We start from the raw sequence: 18,599 nt of genomic DNA, 5'->3' as shown, positions 1-18,599 counted from the left end.
CATATTCTTATTCACTACAATTACAGATCATATGTGCATTTCTTCATCATTTTGATAGGACTCTTTTGCACTTTTTTACTATTTGTTTCCAAAAGATAGAGATAGCAGGATCACTGAGCCATATGAAATCAATATGCCAGGAGAGAAGTTAAATTCCCTCTTGGGGTTTTGCAGAATATTGCTGTTGTGCTCTCATCTTCACACACGGTGCAAGACAAAGTGTCCTCTGTCTCTCTCAGGACATGACTTTACAATCCAATTATTTTTACTGTCGGAAATCATTCTCTTCATTCCTCGTCAAAATTTACCTCTTTAATTTCAGCTTGTGCTATGCTAAATAATTCTCTCCTCTCCTTTCACTCACTGATTTGCTATGTGCACATATTAAATCTCTCTCCTTCTTGTCTTTTTCTCCCTCCCTCCCTCCCTCCCTCCCTCCCTCCCTCCCTCCCTCTCTCTCTCTCTCTCTCTCTCTCTCTCTCTCTCTCTCTCTTTCTCTCTCTCTGCATTCCCTTAATCAGTAGATTTTTTTCAAAAATCAAAACACATGTCTGTGCCTTTGTCCTTAGCATTCATAAGCTCCTCCATCTCTACATGAACTAATTGGTATCTGTCTAATACTCCCTTAACCAAAGCATTGGAATTTTGCTCTTGGTGACTAGCAAACATTGAAAAGTCAAGATAACATAACATGATTTAAAGGAGCAGAAAATCTTCCAAGGTTCATCCAATTATCACAGATTTTTGATATGAATTCCCTGTGTAACTGGGAGTTCCAAAGCACTAGACTTGGCCTTCTACCCCAAAAAGACAATAGAGAGAGATTAATTAATGGTGGGAAGAAGAGAATAAAGATGTAATCAATCAAGACACACATTGGAAGAAGAGCATGTAAGTGCTTTAGTGATCCCCAAGGTCATTTTTCAGGTGCTGAAAGAGGTTTTTGAATTGCAAAAATTGGGTTAGCAATACAGAGATATACAGAACTAAAGAATGTAGCAGTCTAAATGCTAAATTTAGGCTAAGGTGTGGTCTACAGATTATTGTCTTGTTCTGCTTCTTCAAGGTGTTTTGATAAGAAATTGTCATTGCTTGAGGGCCTCAATGTAGTTCTTATAAGACGGTCACTTCAATTTATGGTCCTAAACTCACCAATTACACTTGACTGAAAGATGGTCTCGCTTTCCTCTGCATGGCTTTTTTTTTTGTTTGTTTGTTTGTTTGTGTATGTGTGTGTGTGTGTGTGTGTGTGTGTGTGTGTGTAGCCCTGGCTGTCCTGGAACTTTGTAAGCTAGAACTCTGCCTGCTTCTGCTTCTCAAGTTTTGGATTAAAGGTGTGTTTCTTTAAAATTTAACATGACTTCATGTTTGAGACAATGGCTGGTATCCAGGTGCCTTTAGCTCAAATTCATTCATTTGAGAAAGAATGAATAAGCTATATATCCGTGGCTTCTAGGTAGATGCTGTCTGAGTGATTGTCATGCATAATGTACAGAGAGATAAATGACCAAAAGATAGCACAAAATGAAGGCATAGATGTCAGTCTTTTTCCTGCTTTTAGTAAATTTCAAGTGAGGAGACAATGTTTTTGAGTCAAAGCAATTTCTAAATGCCCATTGTAGCTATAGTTCAGCTGTCACAGGGAACAGCTAACTATTTGCTTTCTACATTATAAAAGAGACCCCCAAGGTCCTGCAAGATCTGGAAAAAAATAATAAACAAAAAGCCAGGTTTTATCAGTCTTCTGATAAAAGCACAATGGTCTGAAAAAATGGGAAAAGAATGTATAACAGAGTTTAAAATAAATGCTGCTTTTGTTGTTCTGGTTTTCTGGTTGATTTTTCACTTACCAAAATATATATCCCAAAATACTTTATTATTGCCATTGTAGTTTATTCAGTTATATTTTTTTCTGATTTTAATAATAACTTAAATGGGAATTTAAATAAAGAGAATATATTATTTATGTGGCTGAACATGGAAGAATAGGGAACCTTTCACATATGATAGAGCTGATGACTCATCTATACTATAGATGGGAAGTGGTGTAGGAGGTCCTTCTGTATTTGTGTTGTTTCATTGGTTGAATAAAGAAACTACCTTGGCTTTTTGATAGGAAAGAGTTTAGGTAGGCGTGGAAAAGAGAACTGGATGCTGGGAAGAAGGACAGACAGGCAGACACCACGGTTCTCATGTCTGAGATGGACATAGGTTAGAATCTTTCCTGGTAAGCCATGACCTTGTGGTGCTACACAGATTATTAGAAATGGGTTAGATCAAGATGTGAGAGTTAGCCAAGAAGAGACTAGAGATAATGGGCCAGCAGTATTTAAATGAATACAGTTTCTGTGTGGTTATTTCAAGGGTTAAGCTAGCTGGACAGCTGGACACGGCCCACTCTTCCTACTACAGGAAGGGTTTCTCCTGTCTCCCCCAAAATGAAGAGAAGGCTCATATTCATTGATTGTCCCCTCTAGATGGTAAAATTTGGTTTAACTGTTTCTCCTGTTCCCATTACACAAAGTCAATGCCTAAGAAAATATAGATTATTATTATAGTTTTTATTTTACTCTATACTATTTTTTTAGGACTAAGTAGCATCTCACAGGAATCCTTTTTAATTCTCAGTGGTTAGTGACAAGCTACATGTCTATTCATAAACCAATGACGAATGTACATAGAATTGGCTTCAAACGAGTTAAGCTACATCGAATTTTGTGTGGTGCAAGAGGAAAAGAGTGAATTAGCTATGTGGCAATAAGGATCATTGTCCTCTACCCTCTGAAGATTAAGTCTGCTAAATTCAACAGTAGACAGCCTGACGGTAGTAGAAACACAGATTTATTGTCATGTGCATATGCAAGAGCCACACAAGTTGGAAACTCTCAGAAGAGGCAATTGGTAGAAGTTCTTGTGCAGGAAGGAAAGCAATAGGGACTTGGGGCTCCTGGAAGGTGGTGGCAACATTTATTAAACTGTGAAGAATTGAATTGTATTATGAATAAAGGTTATTTTATGCAGATAAGAGTTGTTCAGGTAATGGTGTGTTGAAGAGAGCTGCTGGCTGTGTTCATGCCGCCCCAGCTCCGGGTCGCATGGCTGGCTTATGCCCCAAAATAATGACACACAAACGGTATTCTTTTAAACACTGCTTGGCCAATTTCTATTCATGTGTGTAGCACCCCAAGGTGCGCTTACCGGGAAGATTCTAGCCTACGTCCATCCTGGGTAGGAGCTTCATCGCATCTGCTCTGGAGAGGAGAGCATGGTGGCTGTCTCTGAGAGGAGCTGCCCTGTATCTGAGCTCGCTTCCTCTTCCTCCCAGCATTCTATTCTGTTTACTCCACCCACCTAAAGGCTGGCCAATCAAATGGGCCAAGGCAGTTTCTTTATTAGCCAATGACCTTCCTCCATCATTTCCCCCTTCTCTGTCTAAACAAAAAAGGAAGGCTTTAACCTCAACATAGCAAAATTACATATAGCAAAACAGTCATCAAGCAAGAATCATAGTCAGAACATTTACATCTATTTTATATTTATCATAACTAAGGAAAACCATAACCACAACTAACCATTAATCAACTCCATCAAAGTCTCCAGAAGAATACAACATTACCTAAGTAAACAAGAAGTAAGAAAGCTCCAAAACTCTAGAAGTCACAGAAACATCTTGCTGCCTGGACAGTCACCCAAAGTTCCTCTGCACCGTTGGGGCATCCATCTTCGGCCCACAGGTCCACAGTATCCAAAGACATTTCCATGAAGCAGGAAATTTCAAAGGCAGTTCAGTCACTATCTGCTGTGTCCTGCAGAATGTCTCGCAGACTCCTTCATGAATCAGGAACCCCGAAAAATCATCCCACCTTTAGGCAAGTTCAGCAGTCCTCTCTCTGCGGGTTCTCTGTGTCCAGTTTATACAATAGTCCAGGCAAGAGCAGTTTCCCGCCCAAATAGCCATCAAACTCCATAAGGTGCCTCCTCGATGCGATCTTCTGCTTGAAGTAGATTGGTGCTGCCAGGAGCAGAGTGTCTCACTGTCATGAAAAACCCCAAGTTATTAAAACATTTAAAATGCCATATTCTATAATCCTTGAAAGATATGATGAATGCCTATCTGAAATATATCCATGCACATCCAGAAAATCCAACTAACACGACTACCAACTTGACTACCATAGATAACTATTCATTAACAACTTATATACATAACATTTTTACATGAGCTACACAATCACAATACCCCAATCAATATCAGAAATATATATACATATAACAAAATTGACCTTAAATTTATATCAACAAAGCAAAATTTATATCAATGTAAATTATTCGTATCTATATCATTTCCTCCTTTAAATGTAAAAGAACATTTATAAACAATATATGGGAACATGGGCACAGTTTTTTCTCTCCAAACTGCTTCCTGCTGAATGGGGGCGCTGTTAATCAAGTCTTTCATGGTATAACCTGTCTGCTAGGTTCCTCTCAGTCAGCAGTCGAGTGAAGTAATTTTTTGAAGGTGTTCACAGCAATCTTTCAGGAGGACATGGTCCATCATACCATATTGAAATAGAAGAAATCCACAGGGTCTCATCCTCTGTGAAAACAAAAGAAGAAATTCTTTTCCAAAGTATAATATCCTTAGATCCAAATTCTGAAGTCAAGGTATTTTGAAAATATCTATCTTGGATTAGTTCAGCAGCATTTATAAACAAACATCTTTTAGCAACTGTTGCTCCTTTCTCAGCATCCAAACAATTCAAAGAGAGCATAATAGCATATAGTATCAAGATTCTCATTGTATTTTCCATCTTTGTGCGGCTTTATTTTAACCTCTATTTTGTTTACTTTTACTTTTATATTTTCTGTATATCTTCGTCCTGGAATAACTCTTTAGACCAGGCTGTCCTTGAATTCTCAGAGATCCTTCCGTCTCTGCCTCCCAGGTATTGTGATTAAAGGCATGTGCTACCACACCTTGAAGTCACAGAGGTAAATCTCCCTCTGCCTCCAAAGTGTTGGGATTAAAGGTGTGTACTACCACACCCAACTACTTTCTTTCTTCCTTATTTTTTTTAAGAACTTTAACATTTAGTTTGCATATATTTTTAAGTATACTGTAAATCATTTAAAGGTTTTCTTTGTCTTTGAATCTCTCTTTACTGTATATTTCTCTTTTTCTGACCACACGGGCCTTTAAATTACTGAGCAATATGGGTAGGATTAAAGCCGTGGCTTTGCCGGTTAGATCCAGCCCATTCCTTAGCTTTTCAGCCTCACGGCAGAGGTACCAGTTGTAGCCATGTTTATCACCACAACTCTGTGGCGTTTTAAGGTCCTTGCTAGCAAACAAGCTACAATACTCAAATGCTCTCTCTGTAGCTGACCTCCTGCATCAAAGAGTCAGAGTTTGCCCTGGCAGGATGGCCCACAAAGCCGGCATTTTAAAACAGCACAACTTTTTTCCTGCTATGGCTGAAAACCGAAAAGCATGCCTTTAGCTTTTCACCAACACCGTTTTAAGTGTTTAATGGCAGGACCTCTTAAATGAGCTGCAAGGTTTCACAGCTGAAGCTGAGTCAGGAAGCCTCTCTTAGATGAGAGCACTTGCTTGCCTCTAGCAAGCAGAGCAGACCCGATAAACTGTTGCTACCAAGAACATGCTTTACTCTATTCTTTCCCAAGCTTTCTCAGGCTTTCTGTAGATTCAGTGCCCCACGTTGGGCGCCATCCTGTTGAAGGGAGCTGCTGGCTGTGTTCATGCCGCCCCAGCTCCGGGTCGCATGGCTGGCTTATGCCCCAAAATAATGACACACAAACGGTATTCTTTTAAACACTGCTTGGCCCATTTCTATTCATGTGTGTAGCACCCCAAGGTGCGCTCACCGGGAAGATTCTAGCCTACATCCATCCTGGGTAGGAGCTTCATCGCATCTGCTCTGGAGAGGAGAGCATGGTGGCTGTCTCTGAGAGGAGCTGCCCTGTATCTGAGCTCACTTCCTCTTCCTCCCAGCATTCTATTCTGTTTACTCCACCCACCTAAAGGCTGGCCAATCAAATGGGCCAAGGCAGTTTCTTTATTAGCCAATGACCTTCCTCCATCAATGGTGGCACACTCCTTTAATCCCAGCATTTGGGAGACAAAGGCAAGTGGATCTTGGAGTGAGTTTGAGGCCATGCTGGGCTACAGAGTGAGTTGTAGGACAGTCAGAACTGCACAGAAAAACCCCATCTTGAAAAAACAAACTGTAAATAAAGACTGCACTTTTGTTCCAGGCTGCACAGACCCAAATCATCACACAGAAATTATATTAATTACAATGCTGCTTGGCAAATGGCTCAGGCATATTTCTAGCTAGTTCTTATATATTAAATTAACCCAATTTTATTAATTTGTTTATCACCACAAGGCTGTAGCTTACCAGCAAGTTTCCAGCAGCTTTTTTCTCCTTTGACAGCTACATGGTGTCTCCCTGACTCTGCCTACTCTCTCTAATATCTCTTCCAGTCTGAGTATATTCTGCCCCACCACAGGCAAACAGAAGGAAATCCCACATCAGCAAACAAACAAATAGTTACTTAGGTCATCCCCCCAGATTCTGTTCTATTGTTGGTCATGTCTCTCTTGCATGCTTTATTTCTGTGTCTATTTCCTATGCATATAGGACTTTCTTTACAAAAGTACAGTTTTGAGGGCCATTCCTATGTCTATCTCTGTCCAGGCATCTCTAAATTTACTAAAGCAGTGTATTTTGAAGTAGAATATTATGATTTCCTACACTTAAGAACACCTGTGACTATGAAAAAGGAAAGAACAATTGCGGGTTAAATACTTAGAGAACATCCCTGAAGGTTTCATACTATAGATTCATAGGATATTTTGAATTTTATTTTTATATCTGCTGTGAGACAATGGTTTGTCACTTGTATTTAATAAAATGCTGATTGGTCAGTAGCCAGGCAGGAAGTATAGGCAGAGGGACCAGGCAGGAAGTAGAGGTAGGGCAAAGCAAACAGAATTCTGGGAAGAGGAAAGATGAAGTCTGCAGTTGTCACTCAGACACAGAGGAAGCAAGATGAGAATGCCTCGCTGATAAAAGGTACCAAGTAACATTGCTAACACAGACAAGAATTATGGGCTAGTTTAAGATGTAAGAATTTGTTAATAAGAAGCCTGAGCTAATGGCCAACCATTTCATAATTAATGTAAGCCTCTGTGTGTTTCTTTGGGACTGAATGGCTGTGGGACCAAGGAGGACAGAAACCTCTGACAATATATATTCTGCCCTATACAAAACCTAGTGACATTTTACTCACTCTAGGCAAATATACATAGAAAGTAAAGGCCCTAATTAATTAAGAATATATTTTATTCAAAGATTAATTGATTCATTCTTATTGATTTATGTTTACATTTTAGTTTTTATATGCTTTTGATCATTCATTTGTTTTGAGATAGGATTTTACAAATCCCAGGCCTTATGCTCAATGTACAGCTGAGGCTGATCTTGAACTGATCTTCTGTCTCCACAGTCACAAATACTGGAATTACAGGTATATGACATTCATATCAGGGATCTATATATCTATATTATTTATTTACTTATTTATGCACATGTGAGTGTATGCCATATAAGTGCCTGCAGGAGGCCAGAAAAGGGCATCAGATTCTCGAAAATTGGATTTATAAATCGCTGTGAGATTCCAAATGGATGCTGGGAACAGGTCGCCTGTTAAGTCTAATAGCATCTGGTGCTATTATCTGTTGAGTCATCTTTCCAGACCCATGTAAAAATTCATTACAAATTATAAAATTGCTTTGTTACTCTGTTGTACATTAAAAAGAAAAACAAAATCTAAAATATACTCCTTGTAAAGTTCTCAACATCTCTAATACAAACACAGTTGTGAGGGGTTCTATGGTGGTTCACAGCACCTGTAATACAGGCTTGTAATAACACATGTGGAAGAGAATTCCCCTTGGAGGTGATATGAAAAGAAGAGGGGAGAAGACCCAGAAATACACAAGAGACCAGAGTTCTGTATCTCAGTATCACAGGAATGGACAGGAATACCCCTGTGATTTGCTTTATGAAGTAAAACACTTTGTGATGGTTTGTTTAGGTGTCTGACTGTACACCTGAAGAGGGATTTCAGTAGAGAATTTTCCCTCCATTGGGATTCTGTGGAGGAAGTGATCTTATGTTTTGCTTCTAATTGACATAGCAGACATAATTATGTCACCATTGCCCAATTGCCTCTGCATTGCTAACATTTAATATTGACCAATATTATCAATACTGATATTTCTACATTATCGTTGCTAATTGCCTTTATCACTTGTAGTTACTTTTTTTTCTCAATTTTTGTTCCTTATTCTCATCCCATATGACAGGGTACATCAAAGCCCTTAATATCTTTGAGAAATTTTTGAAGCTATTCTTGGCAATGAAAACCGAGCCTATTTTTGATATCTGGAATATGATGTGTTATTCCTATATATTTTATGGAAAAAGAAAAATGACATTTTTTAAACACCACAGGCTAGAATTTACTTTGGGCATTTTAAAAATGGTATCATATAAGAATTCTCATATGAACTTTCATAGTATTAAACATTGCTTTATGTATATCAAATATTTACTCCCTCTAAACAATTTGTCCTGCCAGGTGTGTGTGTGTGCATTCTTATTCTTGCTTTTTTCTATAATCCCCCCACATTTATATGTGCTTATGTATATATACGTATTCATATTTGTATGTATGTAATTTAGTCTGTCTTATTTTTGCTTTCTCCATAATACATATATGTATAGGTATACGTGTGTGTGTGTTTAGTCTTGTCATATTTCTGCCTTTAATTCCACACCACCTCACCCAGACCAACTATTGCTTAGATGATTTTAAGTTGTTTTTATTACTCAAGTCAGAATCTCTTTTCAGCAGTAGTTTTCCTGATCCTCTAGGATAAAACTATGCCCTTTGTTATTGCACAGAAATTCTATTCTGTTTTGAGTTTGTAGGCTTTGGGGTCTCTATGTTTGAATATACCATGAGCAACCTGATAGTATCAGTATACATTCCTGGCACATAGTGAATACCCAGTTAGTATATGCTAATTTATTTGTGTGTATTTGGGTGTATGAATATGTTCATGTGTGAGAATGTAGATATTCGTGTGCCATAGCACCTGTGTGAATGTCAGAAGTCAGGAATCTAAACACAGGTTCTCAGCTGTACAGCAAGAACTTTAGCAAACAAGCCATCTCTATAGCCCCATTCTTTGGGTTTTAATTCAATAACCAGTCCATGTTTTTTTGTCAGGATTGCTATAGACTTTAAGTATACTTGCTAATATGAATAGCAAGAATTATCTCTACTACCTTATGCTAAAAAGAAAATGTACTCAAGAATATACACTTTAAGCACCCTGTGTGTTTTTGAGGCAGATGTTCATGAGCCACCTTTTGAGGTGTATTTCATAGGACATGAAACTACAGCTATTCAGAGACCAGTGTAAAAGTAAAATTGTTAGATCCTAACACAACATCTGCACCGGGACTTGGATTTTTGGATTCTGTTTTCATATCATTCTAAATCCCATTCTTGATTTTGATTGATATTAGTTTTGTCCTTTCATAGACAGGATCTCATTCTTTAGCTCAGGCTCACTGGCCTGAAATTCAGGAAAATCCTCCTGTCTCACCCTCTGAGTGCCAGACCTATACCACCAAACCTGATGCCATTTGTCTGTGTGTGTGACACTAAATAATGATGCTAAGAAAACCAAAATAAATCAACCTACCAATTTTTCTGACAGTCACAGAGATCAAATAGTTTGCTAAAAACATAGCTCCTGGGCTTAAAGAGAAAAAAAAAGAAAAAGAAAAAAAGGAGAGCCCAAACTTCTACTTCATTTGCTTCCCACAAGCTAAAGGGCAGTTTCTACTGAGTAAGATTCCGGTCAATTGCTCCAACATGGGGCATTGTCTGCACATGAAAGAGTTTCTTGGAAATGAAAGTCAATGCAGTTTACTGAGGGTGGTGCGCATAGCCGGGATGGTCTGACTCATGCATGGGGAAGCATTTCCAGTTATGTTAATATCCATTTGGCAGCTGTCTCTCTAATTGCCTAAGTCAGTTTGTAGACATGGAGGAAATGTTAATTCTCTGCAAATATAGCTACTCATAACTCAGTGTCAAATTTTTCCACCCTCAATAGAGATGGGTCTTCAGATGTCCCTGGCACTGGGGACAGGTAGTTGTTATTTAGTGAGCCTCGGGGAGTCCTTGAACTCCCTACAGTAAAATCAAGAGGGTTAGGAAGTGGCATGAGACTGAAGCAGCATATGAATGCTTCTAATGAAATTCGGGCATCCTTCATTGGCTGCCTTTCAGTTTGATGGCTCCCATGCACAGGTTGTACCAGATGGTGCTCTCATGGTCTCCATCGACGCCGGGATGTGATGAAGAAGGGGAGGAGAAGAATGGATGAGAAAAATAATGCTGATCTGCACAGCTGGAAATAATTATGATTGCCTAGCTAATGACCCAGGGAATTAGACAAAGCCAAGCTCATTGGAACTCAGGCCACATGCCGGCAAGTGTCACAATTTAATGACAAAAGATGAATTGTTTTATCTCCTACGTAGTAACTCGTGACATGGTGGTGATTCTTATTTTTGAATCACTGTGTTAGAATCAAGTCATAGGGAGATGTGTATAGTCTCTGTCTTTTCATTTTGAAAGGGAAGTGAGACAGTCATCACAATGGACTATTAAAAATGTCAAGAAGTCTCAGTAAATACTGTATTGGTATTCCTCTTGACCCACAGTGCAAGTGGGCAGGAACCCACAAGATGTTGAAAGTAGCCGCTAAAATATAGACTGTGCATTCCTTGGAGGGTAGGGTCAGAACTTGCCCTTCTTTTGAGGTCATTTAAAAGCATTTATTGAAATTCTGCCATGTATGTGGCACTCTTTAACAACCTGTGATAGAAAGATGAAAAAGACAGAGTTCCCACAACTGCCTGAAGGAGCTCACACTGTGTAAATATTGATTGGGGGCGGATGACTGATTGCTATTCCCTGTGGAGACCCTGCCGAGGTGTCTGAAATTCTCTCTTATTTCCATTACAGCTGTGAAAGCCAATATTCAAATGCTGGTAGTTCAAGTATTCACCCTGTGGTTCATTTGCTTAGTCATTTAGCAAATCTTTATTGACTATTGACTGTGTATCAGACATTGTGTTCGCCACTAAAATAAAAGTGGGGAGTAGTATTTCATTGTAATTACAATATATGAACATAGATCCTTAACAACTATCTATTTACTTTCAGTTATTTACTTCTGGGAGCTAAGGGTTGTGCCTACATCACTGCACTCAATAGACATGCTAAAGTTTACAGGAGAAACCCACAAGGCCTCAATGCTACATAAAGAACTCTAGGAATCAAAGGAATATTGCATGTAAGAAATAGTCTTCTTCAGTGAAAATAATAAAATTTGTTTTCCACTACCAAGTGAATAGCCCGGAAAACACACATGTGAGTAGCATTACTCAGAGTGAGTAGGTTATATTTAGGAATATATGTATGTATATGTATATATATTCAAATATACATGTAAAAACAATTAATTAAAAAAGAATCCAGGAATTTGAAAATGAGAAAGTAGGGGTATATGGGAAGGTTAGGAGAGGGGAAAGGAAGGGAAAAATAATGTAATTATAGTATAATCTCAACAATCCCTCCAAACAATAAGGAAAATATTCAAAAAAGATAATAGTACAGAGATTACTATGAGGGGCCATAGACAAAATCACATTCAGTCTAATGTGTAGAAGAAACCCATAGTAGAGTTAGTGACTATGAGAAAAGTCTATGAGAAATGAATGGAAGAAAGAACATACTATCTGTGCGCCACACACTCAGGAAATTATAAAGCAGATACTATCATTATTTTGAATCCCAAACATCATGTTTATTAACACATACACACAAACACACACACACACACACACACACACACATTAGGGGGCTGGATCACTTAGAAGTTTGGCAGTGAAATACCAAACATTTTAAGTCTGCATAATTGGTTGAAATCCAGCCAGAACTGATAAGAAATGCCACTCTTCCCATCTGCTGGTTTATGCAAATGAGTTAGTGATCTCATTTAGCCTACTAGGAGACAGGTGTCTCTATTGCTAAAGCAGCTATGAGACTGGCTTCTAGCCCTAGTCTTAGACAAATGTCTTGAATTTAGTTGTGGGTTACAATTTAGCATCAGATATGCTCCCAAGAATCCTAGAACCAGAGAGCAGGGCCAGAACTGGACATTACTACAGCTTTATGTCCTGTCTGATGGGATACTATCTCACCCCAAATACGGAAGTTTCTAGACTCCTGTGACTACTTGATTCCTTCTTTGTACATGATCTGAGACTTCCAAACCTGACATATAAGAATATGGAAACTGACTGGATAAGACCTTGTTTCTTTCTGGCTTTTAACTTTTTTTTAAACCTATTTCAAATAATAAAAAAACCCTCAAGTATCTTTTAAAACACTTATAGGGGTAAGACATCACAGATAAGTTCTGACTAAAATGCACTCACAATTAGTGAGTGTATGCAATGAAAAATTAGAGAAGTGAACAGAACATTGAACTAACCTGCTCACTTTGGAATCTTCTTATTTTTGCTTGTTAGCTGTATAAAGGCTAAAACATCACGTAACCTTTCTATTCCTTGCATCCTCTTTCACAGGATGTAGGCAATAGAAGCCCTTCTCATCAGAGCATCACGAGTTCATGAGCAAATCATACACACAAGAGTGCTGGACTTGTAACAACTGTCACGTACAAATTATCTCATGCTACTGTGTTTCATAAACTATATCAACCCAATATTTAGAAAGCACATTTTAATTCTAACACAAGTGCTTAGCTATAGGTATTATACAGTGTCACTCTAGAGATGAGGAACTAAACTTAAAAGTAAATGGCAACTAGTAGTTCATAAAGCTTATCATATCTGTCTAATACTGAAAATGATCTATCTTACTTAATTGCTTAAGCATTCATCATGGCTTAAAAGCATGTAACTCAAAGAGTCCTGTCCAAGATTTCTGGTTCTCTGTTGACTATGTCTTCTATACAAAGCACAGAACCACAATGAATTTCAACTTCTGACTTCATCAATGCAAAGCAACAATATTTGCAATTTAGTAGACCGCCAATTTTAGTGATTCTTTCATAAATTTTTAGCTACTATAAGTGAGTTATTTGGTAACCTGTGGTTATCTCAACAAACTACACCAGCAATGTGGTTACTGAAAACCTCTGGGCACATTTTCATTACTCAGTTTTACTTTATTTTTTGCTTTTAATTACTTTCACAGTTGTGAATTAATTCTTATTCTACCATGTTGGTGGTGGGAACTAAGCCTGGTTCTCTCCAAGAGCAGTGAGTGTTCTTTATCTACTGACCTATCTTAGCATCACTTTGACCATAATGTTTTTAAAAGATGATTATTAAAAGATGGTTGTAAGCATTAACATTTGGGTCACACTGTTTACATCAGTGCATGTTCACAGTTTATTGACAAACGAGTGGTTGATAGAATGATGTGGCTAAGCAATTGACTGCATGACTTCAGGGCTCCTGAAGAGAGGAGCCCCAGTGAAGGCACTCCTTAGAGGTCTGTGAACCAGGGAGGTGAGCCCAACCAATGTTCCCAAATCATCATTCATATTAATCTGATTAACTCTCCCAGTCTCATTTGCAAAGTGCAGGGATCAGGAATTTTGGTAACCATCTGTGTAACAGAACTCCCTCCCCAAGGACCTTGTAAATTTCTGCCCATATGTTTCTTGTAAAATTGCATTGCCTACGGGTGCCCTGCTCAGCTCATGTCTGCAAAGATAGCCAACCAACCAGATCTGTGATGAAGTCCTTCATCAGATATAGCAATGGTATTTATCGAGGGGGAGGCTGTTTTTCATATAGGACATTATAGAACTTTTATTGATAATATGAACACTGAGAATAATGACTACATTAGGCACAGAAAGGCATTATATGACACAAATCTTTTAATGTGCAGGATCATTTTTAAAAGGTCTTGGAATGATTCGGTGCACAAAAAACAATGGCCCCTTTTTATTTTTCAGGGTAAAACCCTGGGAGTAGGCTTTAAGGATGTCAGTCTGACAGTATCCCTCATTTGGGATTTCTTTCATGTGTGTGCTTGTTTGGATGAAGGTAGCATATATGCACGCACCCATTTGTGTGTGGAGAGGTGTACACATGTACAGCAGATGTGCATACAAACAGAGGGTAACCTCAGCTGTCACTCTTCAGGTGTTGGCTACCTTTTGTTTGAGTCAGGGTCTCTCATCCATCTAGAACTTTGTCACAAAGGTCAGGCTGGCAGGTCGCTGAGCTTCCAGACATCTACTTCTCAGCCTCACAGCTCACCCTTGCAGGGATTTCAGGCACACACCACCATACGCAGCTTATTATGTCTGCTGTGGGGATCCGAACTCAGATTCTCATGCTTGTTAGGCAAACATACTGACTGAGATGTCATCTCAACCCTACAATGCCAGTTTTCACAATGGTAAACTAAGGATAATCAGCCAGTAATGACTTTTTCTTTTTAATGACAACAGTGATTTTCTTTATCTCGTTTCCCTGGAAGGTATGTCATAATTTGTCACTAGCTTTCCTGAACTGATTAATGAATAAAAGTTCTCCTCTTGAGTTACGGTAAGGAGCACGTGTTTCCTTCAACATCGCATCTTTTTCTTTAGTTTTTAGTGTGAGTTGAAATATTTAGCTCCTTCAATTCATCGGAAGCTTCAAGAATCAAGACTGATTATTTGAATACTCAGTTCACCTAATTAAGAGGAGATACTAACACCTAAGATAACTAAGAGGAAGAGATATTAATTTCTCAAGATATTTCTATTTCCTAATGATTTAATGAATATTCAGGGTTGAAAACAAGGAACACATTGGGTATCGTATGTAAAGTCATTGTAATCCATTTCTTGTTCTTAGAGAATGAAATAACCTAATGTGACAGGGTAAGAGTGGTGAAAACTACTCCTTTGGGCACTTTGTGGAAAAATACTTCATGGAAAATGGATTACAACTGCCACTGTTCAAACCTTCTATAAACAAATGTAATCCCCATCCTAGAGATATTTGCAACTATTTCTAGGAATGTGTAGATTTCAGATTATATGTATCCCTTAAAGTCACAGGCCAGATCATGTCCCTTTAAGGATGGAAGGTACAGATCCAAGAAAAAAATTGTTTCCGTATGCTGACCATATCTATAGAGAAGTACTGAGAATAAAAGGCCCATTTATATGACACAACATTCTAATGATTAGAAAAGAATCATGCACGTAGCTAAGGCTCAGGTCACGTCAGAGAAATGGTGTCATAAAGGCTATATGAGTGAGGAAGAAAGAATGCAACATTGTAGTATGGGTATTTTCTCCAAGCATAACATTACCACCCCATCTGCCATGAAAGAGAGATAACCTTGGCCCATGATGATGACAATGAAATAAGTAAAATACAATAGTGGTAGCTACATCAGTGGCAATACTAAGGGAGACATTAATGCTCTTTAGTAGAAGCAAGGGGGTTAAGGATCCAGATGCCATCACATATGATTCCACCATCTACTACCTCCTTCCCATAGCTAAACTTGAGTGGTAGTGGCAGTTGCCAGTATATAAGAAAGGGGGTGGGGTGCTAACTGAAGGTAAAATCCTATGATGGAGTTTCCATGAGACCATCATCCATGATGGGATGGGACTTTATTGCCTTGTAAATATTTTTTTAGTTGACTGTGCACATGCATGTAACCTCTTTACTTACGTTGCTGTAAGCTGGGAATTTAAAATAAGTAAGCCTGATACTCATTGAATGTCACATTGGACTTGGGTGGGATCATTTCTCTGAGGCTTTATTTTAACCCAAATTGGGATGAATAGACAGTTCTTCATGTCTCTTCAGGAAAGTTAACATTCAATTCTAGAATTAAATGATTTTTAGCCAACTGTATTTTATGGGAATAGCAGGGCCTTTGGCCCAGCCTGCTAGGCTCTGTCATGAGTAATTCAGAGGAATTTCATTGGAGTGTAAGAATTATCTTCTGTTCTAGAGTGACAAGCCCAGGAAAAGACAAGGTCATGGTGTGTGAACAGATCTCTAGGTTCCAATTGAGACCAAGCATAAGCTATACAAACTCTCTTAAGCAGACTCCACCTAAATAATTTGTTAGATTTATTAGTGCCCACTTCACTTTCTTCAGGCATAGTCCCTGGTAACCAAGCTAAGACAAAAACAAGCCTTGTTTGTGCAATACTTCTGTGAAGAAAGTCCAAACTTCCCAGAAAGCATCATTTTTGTGAAACCCTCACAGTTACAGTTGCTGTCCCTGCTTTTAACACCTGGAATTTAGATACCAAGGAAGAGAATGGTGTCTCGTGTACTTCTGCTCCCACCATTTGAGCTGTTTACTAAAATGTCTGTTATGCCATTTGTTTCCAAACCTGTTTAAGTTGTTGATTTGTTATTATAATTGTATAATGTAATTATATATAATGTAAACTGATGAAATGTCTCTGTGAAAATAAAGAATTACATTGCCATGGAAACTAATTGGAATGTTTTAGAAAGATCCAATGAAGGAAAATCGCTGAAAAAACAATTTAGGATTAACAAGATGTCTTAGTGAGTAAAGGGGCTTGCCACCAAAGCTGACAGTCTGAGTTCCACGGTGGAAAGAGAAAAGTGACTCAAACAAGTTGTCCCCTGACATCAAGTTGGGCACTGTAGCATGCATACATAAACACACACACACGCTCACACAAACACATACATTAAAAAATAAATAAGTGTAAAAATATATTAAAGTACATTTGACAATTTAACTGCAAAATACTTAGGGGAAGAATACAATCCTGAAAGTCTTTAAGTTTTTATCTTTGCAGTCAAAACTGAAAGTAGAAATCATAGATAGTTCATTATAGGTATGGTTTGTGTAGCAAAATAAATGACAAAAACACCTGTTGGGGGGGTCTCTTATTTACTCTCAGTCTGTTGGCCACCAGGGCACAAGGACAAAGAGGCATAAGTGGGGACAGAAAGTTTTATATGCAGCCTGTGAGCACTAACAGAGACAGCCCTCTGAAGGACTGCTTTAGGTGAAATAGCTCAACTTTATTCCAGAATATAAGGAATATATAGGATTGGGGAGCCTAGAGAAAAACCCTAATTTGCATTTAGTTTAGTATGTGGCAGTAGTGTCCAAAGCAGAGCTCCTAGCACAAGTCTTCTAGCAGGAATCTCTACCAAGGGTCAAGCTGAAGACCAATCAGACGTCTGACTAAGTGACAGCTTTTAGATAAGGTAAGTCCTCCCAAACCAAGGACATTCTCCAGATAAGGGCAGGTAGAGAACAGGAAATTTCGCTGGGGAACAAAGGAGTTTTCATGTTGCCAAACATTTGCCAGGCTATAACAGACTGCGCCTTGACCAGCCAGCAATGGCTTTCAAGAAACACCAATAAGATGTTCCATACATAAAATAGGTTATTAGTGATTGTAAGTGGCTTATTTGTAGAGCTATTATCTCTATTATGAGCACCACAAAACTGGGTGTGGTGATGCAAACCCATAATCCCAGCCCTAAGTGGAATCCCAGCCTCCTCAAAGGAGGAGGTTCAGGAGCTAAAGGTTCTTTTCTGCTACTTAGAAAGAAGTTCTTGATCTTCTAGTTAATGACTGTTATACTGTTATAAATTTTAGCTAAAGCAAAAGCACGAGAGATTTGGAACTGAGAATATACTTCAGTGGTAAAACATTTGTATGCTATGTGTAAGAACCTGCACCATACAAAACAAAAGAAAAACAACCAACAACACATATAGAAAACAAGTTTTAAAAAGTGTAAGGTTTACATGAGTTAATTTGCAAATTCCTGATCTAGCCTGCTTCTTCCAGTAATTCCAAAGGTGAAAGGGTAGTGTTTTCAATACTGCAATTGAAGTTATTCTTTATGTTTCAGTATTATGTATTCTTTTCATTGTGCTCTAAATTGTAGTAAGGTCCTGTCAACTTACTATTCTCCATTAATCACTGTATATTGACCACTCATGTCTTATAACCAAGAGGAACATATTTGTACCTTGCTTGCAAACTCTTTCATGCCCCAGATGTTTCCTTCCCATTTTGTACAGTTTCTGACTGGGTCAGTGGAGAATAAGAAGATTGAATAAATATTTTTTCACTGTTCTCAGAAATCTCTGTGTCAATACTAAAGAATAAAATATTAAATTACTATAAAATTAAAAAGTAATGCATAATTTTCTTAAACATTCCACCTTTTTATTAGAAAAATCTGCAAGACCCGCTTTATTGTTCTGGCACCAAAAGAATTGTGGAAATTAGTAAGATATACAATGCATAATGTAAAACATAAATATATTCACAATTTCATAATGAATATTATATTAGTATAAATCAGTCAGAATATACGAGTAAATTCTCACCATTGTTACAAAATAACAATGCG

This window comes from Chionomys nivalis, chromosome 1 (genome assembly GCF_950005125.1).
Source record: "Chionomys nivalis chromosome 1, mChiNiv1.1, whole genome shotgun sequence".
Lineage (NCBI taxonomy): Eukaryota > Metazoa > Chordata > Mammalia > Rodentia > Cricetidae > Chionomys > Chionomys nivalis.
Note: the sequence above shows the minus strand (reverse complement) of the source record.